Source organism: Mirounga angustirostris, unplaced genomic scaffold (assembly GCF_029215605.1).
Source record: "Mirounga angustirostris isolate CCGP_5_RB_7025 unplaced genomic scaffold, mMirAng1.0.hap1 SCAF_5, whole genome shotgun sequence".
Taxonomy (NCBI): domain Eukaryota; kingdom Metazoa; phylum Chordata; class Mammalia; order Carnivora; family Phocidae; genus Mirounga; species Mirounga angustirostris.
The window spans coordinates 73,178,331-73,194,637 of NW_026991713.1; the positions used below are offsets into that span (position 1 = coordinate 73,178,331).

General features: G+C 35.8%; 1 protein-coding gene across 5 annotated transcripts in view; it reads left to right on the plus strand.

The window, feature by feature from the left end:
- Positions 1 to 16,307, plus strand: part of CPNE8 (copine 8) — a 226,900-nt gene that overhangs the window by 167,602 nt on the left and 42,991 nt on the right. The window lies entirely within an intron of this gene.

Below are 16,307 nucleotides of genomic sequence, written 5' to 3' on the forward strand. Positions count from 1 at the left end.
TAGATTTCCCAGGGAAATCGAAATCTTTCACATCAGCATGGAGGGTTTGAGAGAAATACAGCTTTTGGTATATCTCGGGGGTAGGGCTGTCCAAGTGTATTGCTGATTGTTCCTTGTAAAAGCAAAAAGAATTGACTTTGGGGGTCAAAGGGGATGCTGCAAAAGGCACTGTATAGGTCAAGGACAGAAAAAGTAGTTGAAGGATGTAGGGTGATGGGGTATGAATATAGTGTTAATTGCCCTAAGGTCTTGAACTCCTCTATTATGGGCTTTTTAATTGGCAAAATGGGGTATTGCAAGGTCTTGTAATGGGGATGATCAATCCTTAGTTGATAAAATCTTGAGTAAGAGAGGAGTTATTCCTTTAATGGCCAGAGGGCTTGAAGGATACTGCTCAATATTGAATAAGGGCTTTGGTGGAGCAATTTGAACAGTTATTGGGGAAGTTAAGAATATGTGTCCTATATTGGTAGAGGAAGTTACCCATAATTATCAGGAAGTGCATTTAGGAGTGGGAAGGCAGTGAACTGACTGGAGTTTGGGCAGAGAGGTAGAATGAGGAATCCTGAAGATTGAGAAGGCAGATCTAATAGCATTTCTTTTTCTTTTTCTTTTTCTTTTTCGTGGCTGATTAGTAACCCTGATCTCTATTCCAAGGCAGGAGATTAAAAAATAGAAAGGGGTTGAGGACTGAATAAGTTGTTGCAGTGTCTATAAGAATGAAACGGTCCTCATTTTGAATTGTTACAGGAATTTCTCTTGCAGTGTTTGCTCGGAGAAAGGGAAGATCTCCTTTTTGTCCTCAGAGCATCCCTGATCTGATAAGGGAATTGTGTTTGAGATTTGTGGATGATTTGGGCGCCACCTTTCATATTTCAGGCAGTCCTGTTTGAAATGTCTAGTTTTTTTGCAAAAGAAACAGGTTTCATCAAGTTGAGCTAGATGTTTTAACTTGTGACATGGATTTAGGCTTTGCTTTTTATAAAGCCATAAACTTAGTCATTTGTTTTTGACATCTCAAAATCTATCTGCTCTTCTTTCAGTTCTTCTTCAACAGATTTTGCCAATCTTTTAGCCGTGGTGTCAAGGGCCTAAGGCCCTTTTGGTCTGTCAGTTGGGGTCATGTTGTATGACCAGAGCTGAGATTGAATCAAGGAGGCCCTCTAGAAATACTGAATTACACAGTTTGGTTGTTCTTTCATCCAATCTAGAGATTCCAGAATTTTGGACAAAAAATTTTTGGAATTTATCAAAAAGCTCTAAAACAGATTCTTCCTTTTTTTTTTTTAGTACTCTTTTGTATTGCCTTCCAATTTATTTGAAGTGGCCATGTATGGGGAATCACTTTGATTAAATTTGCAGATATTTTAGAAGTTTTTTCTAGGGCCCCATTATAAGGAAGTTTAAAATCCCATAGGGAATCTTCCCATCCAGCTTTATTCATCCATTATTGGGCCTGTATAGGTCCAACAAGCATGCATACCAGTTGGTAAAGGTCAGAAGGGCCTGGAGTATAGGCATTGAGAGTCAAAACTCTTCTGAATTTTAGAGGGGGTTAGGAAAGTCTCTTGAAAGATTTAGAAGTTCTCTTTTGGACCAAGGGGTGAAAGAAAGGATATGATTATCGGGATTAGGGCCAGTAATTTCGACTTTGAAAGGTGCTATGATGTCGGTTTGGGGAGTGTTGATGGTGGAGGGTGGGGAGAAGGGGGGACGTTTCAGAGGAGAAAAAAGGAAGTTTGGAAAGATCTGGATACAATGGAGGGGGTGGAAGCAGTGTGGTAGGGGACAGGGAATTGGAAATGGAAGATAGGGACTGGGTAATTTTTGATTTGGTGTTAGATTGTTCTGTTTTAATCTTTCTTCAATTTTTGATTTTTTTTTCTTTTAAGGAGGTTATGATTAAGTCATTGGTTCTCTTGGAGGCTTCTAAGTACCAATTAAAATAGGCTTTCTATTGATTTTGTGAAGTAGGATAGCTTTGCCTTTACAATTCTGCTCTTAAATACATCAATTTAGGGATGGATATCAAAGGTGCCCAGTGGGGCAAGTAAAGTTTTAAATCTTCATTAGTAATTTGAACCCAGGTTGAGAAAAACCTATAGCTCCCTGGGCCATGGATTTTATACATAAAACCAGCTGGGGTGCTAGATGACTGGGGATCCGCAAAAGCTCTTTCTGAGAGATTGGTACCCATTCTGTATTGGAAGAATCCCGCCCTGAATTACTACCAGTTCTGAAGTGAGGAAATCTCCTCCTGAAAGAAAAGTCTCCTGACCTCTTCCAAGGTGGGAGTTTGGAGATGTGAGAGGACTACACCTTAGTCACCTCCTGGGATTATAGAAGCCACGGGACGAGAGGCAGCAAGGGGCTTTGGTGCATGCTTCGGCAGGTCCAGAGGTTCACGGGGGGTACCTAGAAGGTCACTTCACATCCCATTCTCATTGACAGTTGTTGAAGAAGAACTTCAGAAGTGAGACTATGAACAAGGAAAAGGGAGACTATGAGCAAGGAAAAGGGAGACAGATCTTTATTTATGTTTGCAAATTGGGAAGGACAACCCAACTCATTGTCCCTGTCTGAAAAAGACAAGGCAAGGTGGTGTTTTTAGAACTTAAAACTGCAGTGATGGAGAAATTTCAGTTAATATAGATTGCTCGGTGATTAGCTGACCTCTTTTGCTTAATATTGTAGGACAGGGAATGTAACTTCCCAAGTATCTAAACCTCAAGACATTTATCATGAGTCCAGGAAGTAGCTGCTCTTCCAGGAACTCCACAAAATGATAGCAGTTGCAAGATGGATTCAGAGTTGTAAACCCCTCCCTGACCCCTTTTTTTCCCTCATTGCCAACTCGCCTTAGTATTCCAATATCTGTGCATATTTTTATCTTTAGAAGATGGGAAAATAGAAAGTTGAGTTTGTCATAAAAAAATAGATAGAGTTGGATGTTTAACAGGTGCCCCGCAAATCTAGTAATATTTTGATTTGAGTCTATTAGTAAAGGACATTTTCAGAATCTGTTACCAATAAATCACTTTTATTGGTTGTTCACATTCTCCTTTTGAGGATTCTTAGGCTAATTAGACCAAATGTGTTTTCTACAATATCTAGAGTAATGATGGTCTTGACTATATCATACTTCCATATTTTTCTGCTGCTTACAACCTCCAAGATTTCTTTTTTTATCTTACATACTTCCTACTTACAGTACTCCCTATGCTGGAAGAAATACCAATGACCTTTTTCTGTCAGAAGTCTATATATAAATGGAGCCCCAAAGTATGAGGTATACTTTGTCTAATCCTGTCTTCCTGAGACTTTAATAAGAACCCATTTTTTATTTTATTACATAATTAATCTAACTGGACTTAATATTAATTTCTATATGAACATATTATCTGAACAGAGCATAAAAGTATCATTTACCTATAATACATTATCTTTATATGAAGGTGTTTATAATAAATGTATCATCTTTTAGATATAAAGCAATTACACATTTACCTATTATTTGTACTATGTATAATACAGAGTTATTAATAAACTGTTCTTTTGATAATGAAATGCAGATTGACAGACAAAATAATTATTGTATTCTGTATGTGTATTTATGTGTCTTTGCTCTTAAAGATTTGTTAAACAATTGAGCAAAGAATTTCAATTCTGATTTTTATTAATGATATTGTGAGGTGGCTTTATCATGACACTCCTCATGCTATATAATGGCAGGCAAATAAGTTCATATATCTAAATTTCAGTTTCCTGTAGTCCGCATGAGTCTCTGTAGTTCTACAGTGTACATGAAAAATTATGTCATTCAACCAGATTTTCCAACTCTTTCATGGCCTTAATGATACTTATTTTTCAGCATTCTGAAGTTATTGTTTGTATTCTTACAAAAGACTTACTTTAACCTATCAACTTACAATACAGTGTAATTTGCATATAATTGTAGTTAACATCTTCTGACCACTTATGTGTCAGGCCCTGAGCTAAATGCCTCATGGGAATTAACTTTACTCATCTCTCCATTGGCCTCTTTCCCTTTATGCTCACCCACTTTCTCCTCCTTCTTTCTATCATGAGTAATATTTTCATTGATAATTTTCTCTTTTCCCAAAAATAATTAAAAAGAAGCTCATTTAATTAACTTCTAGTCTTTATATATCTAATATTTACCATCTAATTGCTGCCAGTCAAAAATACAGTTTAAAAAAAAATACAGTAATTTACATAGCCTAACGGAAAGTGATGTCTTGGCATGCAGAGTATCTAAGAATTTTATTATTAGATATTTATGAAGATTTAAACTTTAATTAACTGAGTTATGGAGATTGATCAGAATATTTACTTCATAGGATACTTGGGTTCTGATTAAAGAAATGAAGAGTAGATCTTCATGTTCTATCTTTCTTAAAAATCTCTATTGGTATAAAAATAATGTTATAGCAATTTGAAAGGAGAACCAATATGAAAACCAAGGTGGAAGTGTAGCTACAAACATCTAATCCAGATATTTTAGTACATTATTTTTATTTTTCTTGATAGATTTTCTATCAGTTTTTTTTTTTTTTTCACCTGTTTAGACATTATAACATTTTGGGCTTTCTGCCCCTGCTATTAAGAAATCTCAACCTCAAGTAGATAAATGCACTGTAGTGATGGAAAATCATATAAAAAGCAGACACATAATTATACAAAATTTCTGAATAATAGCAAAATAGAATATAATGAGCTGCACTGATTTCAAATTAGAATTAATTGTAATAATTGGCAATTAATTATGTACAGTTTCAATAAATGGCTACTGACTCTTGTGAATTCCTGGTCTCTTAAAATTTATAAAATTCTGAAAACTGTTAAACACCGTGGTTATATTTCATATTCTTCATTTTTTTTTTCAAAAATAATAAAATACTTTTATTTTATCTTATTTTATTAGTGTTCTGGGGGAAAGAAGTGTTAGGTCTCCCACATTTTAAACATAAAAATCTTTATTTGTGTTTCACATTATAAACATAAAATGTGAAATGGTAAAAAGAAGAGTTAGGCAAAGTGAACATAATTTATGAAGCTACGTCCTTTGTAATCATACCTCCTAGAGATAATCATAGTTACATGGTTATTTGTTCTGAAACACACAATTTTTTTTGTAACATTGGGATCACACTGCATAATGTTGTATAATGTATATTTTGCTCATTAAATATATTGTGTATATATATTTCTGTATCATTACTTATGTGTCTACCTTATTTTAACAGTTTTGCATTGTTTGGATGTACATAATTTAGTTAAAAATTTTCTGTGAGATATACTTTAGTTGCATCCATTTTATATTCCTATTATAAACAAGGTTGCAATGGTAAAACCCTGGTGCATACCTTCTCGGCATGTCATTAAGCATGTCTACAGGGTCATTTCCTAGAAGTAATGTTGTTGGATGAAATGGTATGTGTATTTTATAATTTGTTAGATATCTCTAAGTTGCTGAGAGGGTAGTAATAATAATAATTTACACTCCTCTAACACTTTCATTTGTATATGAAAGTTTACTATATCCTTACCTTGTTAAACATTGTTTCACTCCTTTTATACTTTTGCTAATTTAATAAATGGTATAAGTCATTGTCAGTTTTTATCTGTAAAACCTGTTTATTAGCTATTGTGATCTTTTGTAAAAGCTCATGTCTTTGGAAACAGGTTTCAGAAACTTTTTTTTTTTTTTTTTTTTTGCTTTTCTTCTGCTCCTTCTTCCCCTAGTTCCACCTAAAAGAACTGAGTATTTTTAACTGAGGACAGAAAACAGAAAGGTAGCTGGCAGCTACATCCTTACAGTGTGGTCGACACATCAGCTAAACTCCCCCAATATTCACATCTTGGCCTTTGATAGAACTCCTCTTCAGCACACATCTAATGAGATTCTTAATTTAGCCATCAGTTCTTGCCTTTTGTCCTGTGATTACGTTGGAGACGATCAATGAAATAAGCTGACACTTTGGGCTGCCATCAACCAAGCAACCCCAAAGTAGTATTTGGGAGGTCATACTCGTACATTTGAAGATTTGTGGGATTATCAAGGTTAGCTTTTTTTTTTTTAATTAAAGATTTTATTTATTTATTCATGAGAGACAGAGAGAGAGGTAGAGGGAGAAGCAGGCTCCCAAGGAGCAGGGAGCCCGATGTGGGACTCGATCCCAGGACCCTGGGATCATGACCTGAGCCGAAGGCAGACGCTTAACCATCTGAGCCACCTAGGCGCCCAAGCTTAGCTTTTTTTTTAAGAGAATGCTCTACCATATTTCCAAATAAGTATGATATTTTGGAAGTGATTGGAGCAAGGTGTTCAATTCCATTTTGTTTTTATAATATATTGTAGTAACTACTCACTTTTAACTTAAGGTACTAAGATAATCAGTTATTTGTTACCAATATTTGTGGATTGTTTTGTTGCTAACTTGGGTTAGCATCATTGTTGCTAATTTGGGTGGCATCAATTCAGGGACCTATTCACCATATCCTTTCTAATCTAGGAGAAATTATTGTTAATTTATGATCATGCTGAACCTGAGCTGATTTAGGTAGAGGTCTTCAAAAAGGTAAAAAAAAAAATCAACATATAAAATATGAGTAGCAATTGATACTTTGGGCTAGCTCTGGGCTTTCCAAAAGAAAGTTAGTTGAGATTTTCCTGCATTCATTTTGTGCTCTGCATTAATTTTGTAAAACATTTTCCTTACACTCGGATGTGTGGGAGCTTGAGAAAAGAGAAAGGGGGCAAACAGGTGACTGATGTAGAATATGTAGGACTAACAGCTTGTGATTAAACTCTTCTTGAATTGCCTTTAAAATTTCATCTCTCTTCTTGTTTCAGCTCACAAAAAAATAATTCAATAGAAAATTATAAAAATGTTATTTGTTTTCTCATGAATCCAAGTAGAAATTATGCAGAGTTAAGAATGAACGAACACATTCAAATACCAAACAAAATTGTTTTCATAGTCCTTTAATATCTCCCTATTCAAAGGAGCATTATAGACCTAATTTCTAGTTTTGGATATTCTAGGCTTCCATTACTTTAGTTGTTATTGATGTAGATATTTACATGAAAATATAACCCTGATTGTGAAACCATATTGTTAGCTTGTTACTTTTCATTCAGTCTCAGTTGCTAAAACACTCTGTTTGGCTGCAATCATCAGGTTTAAGAATTCAGGTATACAGTGAGCAGATGAGACAGATGCATTCTAAATCAGCCAAGCTCCAATTTTCATGCAAATATTCTCTGAAATAAAAATCTAATTCTTAGGACTTCTTTTTGGTTAAGCAGTATCGTGCTTTTCCTGGAGCATAAGATATATTTTACGACTTGAAGTCATAAAGAACTTTATTTTCTAAATAGAGGAATAATATCTACAAAGGATGTCTTACAGTATAGTAATAAAAACTGATTGTCCCGTCTGGATTGTTGACCCTGGGGTCATTTTTTGAAATGATACTGTGTACATTTATCCCAGGGATTATGTTATTTCTGTTTGCTTATTAAGAAATAATTTTGAATATTAAAAGTCTGATATAATTGGGAACTAAAGATATTTACTGAGTAATCTTTAATCTATGGCCTTGAATACCTAATAACTATTAATAAGGACAATGTCAGATTCATATAAAGTCACAGACTGTTTCGAAATCTAAGATTCTGCTTTAGAGTAACATTATCATTATTATAATTATTATTATCTGTAAAATGGGTTTACTTACTTCTACAGATTTGTAAAATATATGTTTCTATATTTCCAATGACTCTATACACTATACAGAAACACTGTAAGTATCTCAGGGCAGAATCATAAATATCAATTTGGTTAAGTCCTCTAGATATCTTAAGTCTTCATGAAACTCTTCACTCCACCACCACCATGTCCAAGAACAAATATCTATAAAGTTTTACATACCTCTTTGACTGGCAGATGAAGGGGGAAACAGATCACAAATTCTGTATACTGAGTCCCTCTAAGTTACCAGAATTTCATGTCAACATGGAACCCTAGTCCATGCTTTTTATCAGACTACTGAATGTATTTAGAAACTTGCAGGACTACAGACTGCCTTTTTCTTCCTCTGAAGAAAGCCTGAACTCTCATCCAACTGATTCCAATGAGTTACAGAAGTCCCTACCACTTATATTGAGTGGTTCCTAGTTTCGTTGGTGTTATTTTAATCTTTCCCTTATATTATATGACTTGTCTTCTCAAAAAGACTGGCAATTTTAAAATATTTTATTAGAGCTGAACGCCAAGTAGCCACTGAATAAATCCAGGTTGATGAAAAAGCCATTTTAAACCTGACTTTCCATCCTTTCCCCAAAATCTCTTAGCATAATGAAACATTATAATAAATAGGACTTTTTAACAAAGAGTGTGACAATTCATTGAATTAGATAATATACCTTTCTGTCTCTCTCAGAATTTATCATCTTGTGACATTCCTCTTTCCACAATGCATACCACAATCACCAAATAAAACAGATGAACCATGCTTTCTGGGATAAGAAAAAAATGCTTTTATGTTGCCTCTGCCAGAAGATAACTCCATTTAACTCATATCTGGGTTTGTAGTGACTTGGAGGAAAGACAAGATCAAGATTAGAAGCATGGGACTGAGGGTGCCTGGGTGGCTCAGTCGGTTAAGAGTCTGCCTTCCGCTCAGGTCACGGTCCCAGGGTCCTGGGATTGAACCCAGCTGCAGGCTCCCTGCTCAGCAGGGAGTCTGCTTCTCCCTCTGCCTCTGCCCCTCCTCCCCACTCATGCGCGTGCACACTCTCTCTCTCTCTCAAGTAAATAAATAAAAACTTAAAAAAAAAAAAAGAAGAAGCAGCAGCACGGGACTGTTTGTTTCCCTCACATCTTAGCAGAAAGGAACCACAAGAGAGAGGGTAATAGGCAAGATGCTCACTGGGCAAGTTCTGGGAAATTAATAGGTAAATATTTGGCCAGAGTCAAGTCAATTGCAAAGATGCAGTTGCTGATAACTGAGGCAGTGCATAGTAGTGACCAAGAATTTAGGTTCTGGCATGAACTGCCTAGTTCAAATCTTAGATCTGCCTCTTATTATCGTAACCTGTTTCCCTTTATATGAAATAGGAATAAAATAGTGCCTATCTCATGGAATGGCTATGTGGATTAAATGAGTTAATGCTCAGTAAATGCTAGCTACCATTTTTCTGAATAATTTGAATTTGTTTAAAGTTCCAATGTCTCTTATCTCGTTTGGTCTTCATAATATTGTTGGTGGTAATTGTCCTAGTTATCAGAGACTTGGAGAGAAAAAAAGATATATTCAAATTTACGAAGTCAATAAATGTTAATTTTTTTATAGTTCACTTCTCTATGGAGGGATGCCAAGACATTCCTTCCATTCCAGTCTCAACCCAAACCCTTGACCCTGATTCTACAACTTGTCTGAAATTAGAGATAAAAAGTTTATATTCCACTTTTGAAGTAAGAAATCTTGGGTGGGGGGGAAGAGGTACCTACCTATCCTACGCTAATTTTAAAGGCTAAAGTGGGCTTCTTGATACTGCTGATTTTAAGGGTAAGTTGAATATCAGTAAGTCCTGTTATTAACAAGCTCCATAAAGATTTCTTTCCCTTAAAAATACTTGAAGGAAGTGTGATGATGTTGTAAAATGTTTCCCTTACTTTTATAAAATTGGCAGCTTTATATTGTATAGGTTGCCTCAGGAAGCATCTTGCCAGGACATGCAATACTGTAAGGGGTTTGTTTTTTTTCTAACCCAATTTCTTATTTGAAAACTGAATATACATGTCTAAGATTTTTTTATGGTGTTTCTTGTTGTGGCACCCAAGTGTTCGGCATTCATCAAATCAGTGGAGAGCTAAACCCTGCAGTGCTGAATGGGGCTAAATCTAATAAAAAACAAAGCCATTCTGCCTTCTATAAATACATTCACATAGAGTATTATCATATATGAACTAAACTCATCTAAACTAAGATTTAGAAAGGAAACTTACAAATATTAAGACTCATAAACTTTGTTTTGGTTAATGCATGATACTAATTTTTATGCATGTTTAAATGCATGCTTGAAAAAGCTAGACATGTCCAGAGGCATCTTTTTAAGTGTGGTTTCATTGACAGCTGATGTTATTTTTCAGATGATTTTTTTCAGAGCCATTTATTTCAGAGTCCAAGAAAACTGCATGTAGGCTTCGTCATCAGAACTAGCACTAATTTAGCCCAAATACTGACAATCTGTTTTGTATCAGGCAGTTTCTTAGTTATGTTTTATGATCAGAGTGTGCATTTCCAGCCACACTATCTCTAAAATAGTTCTGGTGGGCGCTTAGACCTGGTGGGCAGGTTGTGGTAGAGCAGGAGCGTTTTATCACTTATATCGCTTAGAATTGCTGGTTTATGGTTATAATAAAATGTAGACTGAGTATTAGACGATTGCATTATTGGTTTTAAGTCATCTAGAGACAACGCACTTCTTACTGCCTACACTGGTTGGGAGTTTATTACCCCATCCTTGATACGCCACTGACCAACACTATGGGAAGAATTAATGAAAGAGAAGTATGTGTTCATGTTAAGAGAGAACTGTCTTTTCTGACCCAACAGAGGAAAGGATTAATTTGAGCCAGGAAAGGATGACATGGATTGCTCAGGAAATTTGTCCTCCAGCATGTAGAATATTTGTTAATGAGCAGGTACTTCAGGGTTTTATTTTTATTAATTAGAGGACTTCGTCAATGTAGCAATTACCTGTTTATCGTTTGAGAAAACTAGGGCTTAGAGACTTGGAAATTTTGCCGAGGTTTCCAACTCCAATCTGTGATTCAGAAGTTCTAGAATCTTTCTACTAGGGATGATTACCTCGTCAGCATCTACCTCACTTTAAGTGGGACTGTTGGATAGTGCTTGCATTTTTTTATTTGGGTGATGTTTTGTTTATTTTGATTATGTCACTTGTAGATATTTTCTAAACCAGTGATTTGAAAAAAGTTGGCCACCTTGCATACCTTTCTTGATAAGAAGCTCTTGAACTACAAGGCCTTGTGAAGTTGAACTTTGGAACACTCTTACTGTGTTAAAAAAAAAAAAAAAAGATACTGAAATCAGTCTTCAAAGTCCAGAGAAAGCACAAAGGTTTGGTAATTGATGAAAACTAGATTTAGTAAGGACCAAGAATATTAGTGTAAATAGTTGAAGAACCACATCGTTGGTCTCATTATTTTTTACTCTGACTCTGACATTTTACTGAGCCATCAGAAATCCGGACTGTTTGGAAGGATAGAAAAGAAAACAAGGCAGGGGTCAAAGCTTACAATTACTTCATTCCAAGGGAATTTGTTTGAGGAAGTACCCAGATAACACCTCCTAACAAGGCTAGATCATTTGTGCTGCAGTTTGGGGTTGGGCAGGTTGAGACCTTTAGCAGCTGGTGTGAAGGGAAGGAAATCTGACATGGGAGGGTCAGGTTCTCAGAAATAACCTGAAATTCTGGTAGGTCCAGAAATTTGATAAGCGAATGCACTCCAGTTTGCAAAGAAGTATGCTAACTCAGATCCCAAAAAGCTAGCATCAATAATGGTGATAATAACAACTGCTCATTGAGTGCCTACTTAAAGGACAGGTGCTTGTCCTCAAAACAACAATCCAAGGAAGGTTTTATTATCCTAAACTTACTATAAAGGAGCTGCAGGGAGGTTCAATAGCTTTCCCAAGATCATGTTGCAAGTAGGTGAAAGTGTTTATATTTGAATTTGCATTTGTGTATCTCAAAGCTTGCCGTCATTCTAGATCTTACTTGCTGAGGGCAGTTAAACCTGTGAGTAGTTTATGAGCATGGGAAGCAGGAATTTTGAAGATGCAATGAAATTTGGATCAGGCAATTGTCTTTATTGTCATTTAGGTAGGTGAACTACCTTTAAGAAAAAGAGAAAAGGTAAGAAAGGCAAGGGTGTAAGATTTAGCCCATGGTGAGCTAGGGGTAGGAAGAATTGGGCTGGATAATAGTCCCTGAGGCAAGTGAACCAGGGATTCAGGGTAGATTCCAGAACCAAAGTGAGAACAAGAATGCATGTCAGTATATCGAGGAAGAAGCGTAGTCTTGGTGCCAGTGTGGCAAGAATAAGAGGAATCTTAAAGAGCTAAGTGGGCATCTCAGTTTCATTTAGAGGTTCTAAATTGCAACAGCTAGTGGATCTGAACCTGAGTTTGTCAAGATTAAAGAAGGATGGCTGACAGTTCATCTTTCATACTGATAATGTTCAATTTGTGCAGCTGAACGGAATTTGAAATTGGGAAGAAAGTAAAACAGTCCTTCTGCACACCCCCATCACAGTTGTTAGTTCTCAATAATAAATACGTAATGACAACCACAGAAAAGTTGTCTAAGATGGCATTACTGTGTGTGTGTGTGCGGGCACGTGTGTGCGCGTGCGTGCAGATACACAGGCGAATGTGTAGTATTCTTTGACATACACATATAAACTTGTTTTCTACGGATCTTTGCTGTGCTAGTTAAATCTGCCATCTTGACATCTGATTTGTCATTTACAGCTTTTGGAAAGGTGGCGGAGTAAAATAAGGACATTTTCCAAGTATATATTTTAGCAGTACTAGGACATATGCATCAGGAAGTCTTATGAGCTGTTACTATTAACTCATGAAATTTGGCAGGCATCCCTTTTTTATACTCTAAAGTATAATACTACTATCTAGGTTTCTTGAAATCCTGTTCCTTCTTGTCTGCTTCTAAAATGCAAAATGACAACTAAACTAACACTTCCTAAGCAGAATGTTTCAAGGATTTATATGTGATCATTTTATGAATATTCTGCCAGGAGTCATCTTGTGTGAATTCAGATTTTTTACTTTGATGAGTGATTGATTTTTTTCTTCTAACATTAGCCTTCATGCAATATTGAAGAATAAAAAAGGGTAATAGGATTACCGATGAAGATGTTTTGTTTGGTTTACTTCTATGACACAAATCATTTATCAAAGTCTACAAGAAATCTGTCTTAATAGCCTAAAGTTATAGTATTGCTAGCAACTTTCTTTAAAACTTTTATTAGTGGGGCGTCTAGATTGCTCAGTTGGTTAAGCACTGACTCTTGATTTTGGCTCAGGTCCTGATCTCAGGGTTGTGAGATCAGCCCTATGTGGGGCTCTGCACTGGGCGTGGACCCTGCTTAAGATTCTCTGCCCCACCCCACTCCTGCCCCTGCTGTGCACAGGTGCACTCTCTCTCTAAAAAAAAAACAAAACATATTTGTTAATGTTTTCAAAATAACGTAGAATGTGATGCTTGGTATAGCAAGTATACATTATAATATGAATGGAAACTTGGGAATCATGGGAATGAATAAGCTGTTACCCACAGTAAGTGCACAGTTGAGTTTTAAGTTACACTATTGATTGTGAATTCAATGATAAACCACTGTACTGTTTTTTGTCATTGCTTTTAATAGTAGAAAGCTGGAACTGTAAGCTCTAGAGGTTCAAGGATAGTTTTGGTGCGCTCCTATTTTCTTAACACAGTGCCTGGCAATCAGAAGATGCTCTATAAATGTTGAATTGTAATTTTTTAAATGGAAAAACCCAAATGGTGTGGTTAAGAGGCTCCCCCTTTCTTTTCTACTTCCTTCTTTTCTTCCTTTTTTAAAATTTTCTTTTCTTTTTAACACTTCATTATTTTTTGGTACCTAATCTGCTTGGTTTTGTAATTTAGCTTATTTAGCTAGCTAGACAATTTTGTTAGCTAGAGGCTTCAGTAAGGCAGTTTAATAATGTATATCTCCTCTTTTTTATCCTTTTTTTTTTTAAAAAAAGATTTTATTTATTTGACGCAGAGAGAGCAACAGCGAGAGAGGGAACACAAGCAGGGGGAGTGGGAGAGGGAGAAGCAGGCCTCCCACGCAGCAGGGAGCCCGATGCAGGGCTCGATCCCAGGACCGTGGGATCATGACCTGAGCCAAAGGCAGACGCTTAACGACTGAGCCACCCAGGCGCCCCTCTTCTTTATTCTTATGTACAGTATAGTTCTTTAGTTGGTAGCCATGCCTTTTCCTCATAGTTTTGCTAGGCAGAACTTTGGCTCTGAAAGGACCATTGTATCTCTGATTATTGAAATTTTTTACCTGCAACTAATGCTTCTAAGAAGTTGGTGGTTATGCTACCCATCTTGGGCTGTCCTGGAGAACATATTAGAAGCAATCATAAATTGAATGCATTCATTCACCCAATAAATACAGTGAGGTTCCAATATTGGCAAAGCATTTTGCAGACCCTGTTGCAAGAGACAGTTGACTCAAGACAAGGTATCTATTCCTACAACCTAAGGGAGATCAAACCGAAGACTCAATTCCTAAATTGACCTTTATAATGTGCTAAAACATACGTTCTTGCAGCTTAGAGTTTTCATTTCTAAAGAGGTGTCATTTGGAAAAAGTAACATAAGAAGGCATTTGTACTGATAATTTTGTGATTTATATATTTAACAACACACTTGATACAAGGGCTAATTTGCCCAAGCAGAAGAATGTGCCCTGGCATTCTTATCATTAAGGATATTTGCATAGTATCATTTTTATGTTTGTGACATAATAATTACTATCTTTTATTATGTTATTACAGTCAAGCAGTTTACAAATATTTAATAGTAGAAATAGAGTAGTATGGAGTTTATGAATATGGTCTTTGAGGTTTGATGTGAATTCAAATTTCAGTACTGGCATTTATTACACATTAAGTTTTGTGAGCATAGTTTTCATTGTCTATAAAAGGAGAATAATAGTATCTTTAAAAAATTATGAAGTTAGTTGATAAAAGCTATGTAAAAGCACGTTTTATATGCTTATACATAATATATATAATGTGTTACATATATACACATATATAAATATATATAGATATAATATTTCATTTAGTTTTTCTGTTAGTTCTTGTTATTGTTGTGTGCCAGGCACCTGACCTCTGAGAATTTTGAAACTTGGCTAATGTCAGCAACTGAGTTGCTGTAATTCAAACCCTTTTTTTCAGACTCAAAAGCTGTACCCTTTCTGATACATCTTACCACCCTGTATTACAGTCACTTCTTTCCCTAGCAGTAGAATGACGAAGCAATGTGCTGATGGTGACTGTTCTTTTCAATTCCTCAAAGGGACGTATTACCTCAAAATGTTCTCCCAAATGTCTCATTATATTCTTTTTCTAAAAGTTTTTAACTCCTTTTGGTTCATACTGGTTAGTGGTATCCAAATTAGCCTATATTCTTAGCCTATAAACCTAATTTCTCCTGTGAGGAAAAAAATTACCTTATAGCTATAAAGAGAATCTATGTTAGTTTTTATTAAATGTAAAGCACAAACAGTTGTTCATTCCTTAGGAAAAAAAACAATGTGTGAATTTGTTTTAATACCTGAGTAGTATTTAGGGATTTTAAAACTGAATTTTTAGAAAAAGAAGGAAATATTACTATAATTTATACTAAGAAAACTATAAGGGACCCTATGCCGTAATACCCATCATCGTCATCATCATCATCAACACCACCATTTAAACAGCAGTTCCAGGGGTGCCTGGGTGGCTCAGTCGTTAAGCCTCTGCCTTCAGCTCAGGTCATGATCCCAGGGTCCTGGGATCGAGCCCCACATTGAGCCCCGCATGGAGCCCCGCATCGGGCTCCCTGCTCGGCAGGAAGCCTGCTTCTCCCTCTCCCACTCCCCCTGCTTGTGTTTCCTCTTTCGCTGTGTTTCTCTCTGTCAAATAAATAAAATCTTAAAAAAAAAAAAAACAGCAGTTCCAAACTTTGAAGTGTGAAATAAGTTGTGCAATGTGCCAAAAGTAATGTTTCTAAAAATAAGGTGATTTATAGTACTCATGTTTTCAAATGACTTACTTTTTAAATTTTTTTTAAAATTAGGTGTGATTGCAGGTTATCCCAGTAATCATATCATTGTTGCTTATTTTTGTTTTTTTGCCTTCTTTTGTAAGAAAGAGGTAGAATTACATATAGGAGTCGGAGATGTATCCAAAGGAGTGAATTTTTTATGCAAATACCACCTCTTTGGTTTCTATCAGAAAATAAAAAAGAAGATAAAAGAACTAACCCAGTAAAATAATTTGGGGTAACTACCATGTGCTGAAAATTTATATTATATATAACCAACATCAGCTATATATATATTTATCTATGTCTATAAATTCACACACACAGGAATGCTGTGAGTACTGAGGGATAGATTAGTATCTGAAGTACTGCATTTCTGAAG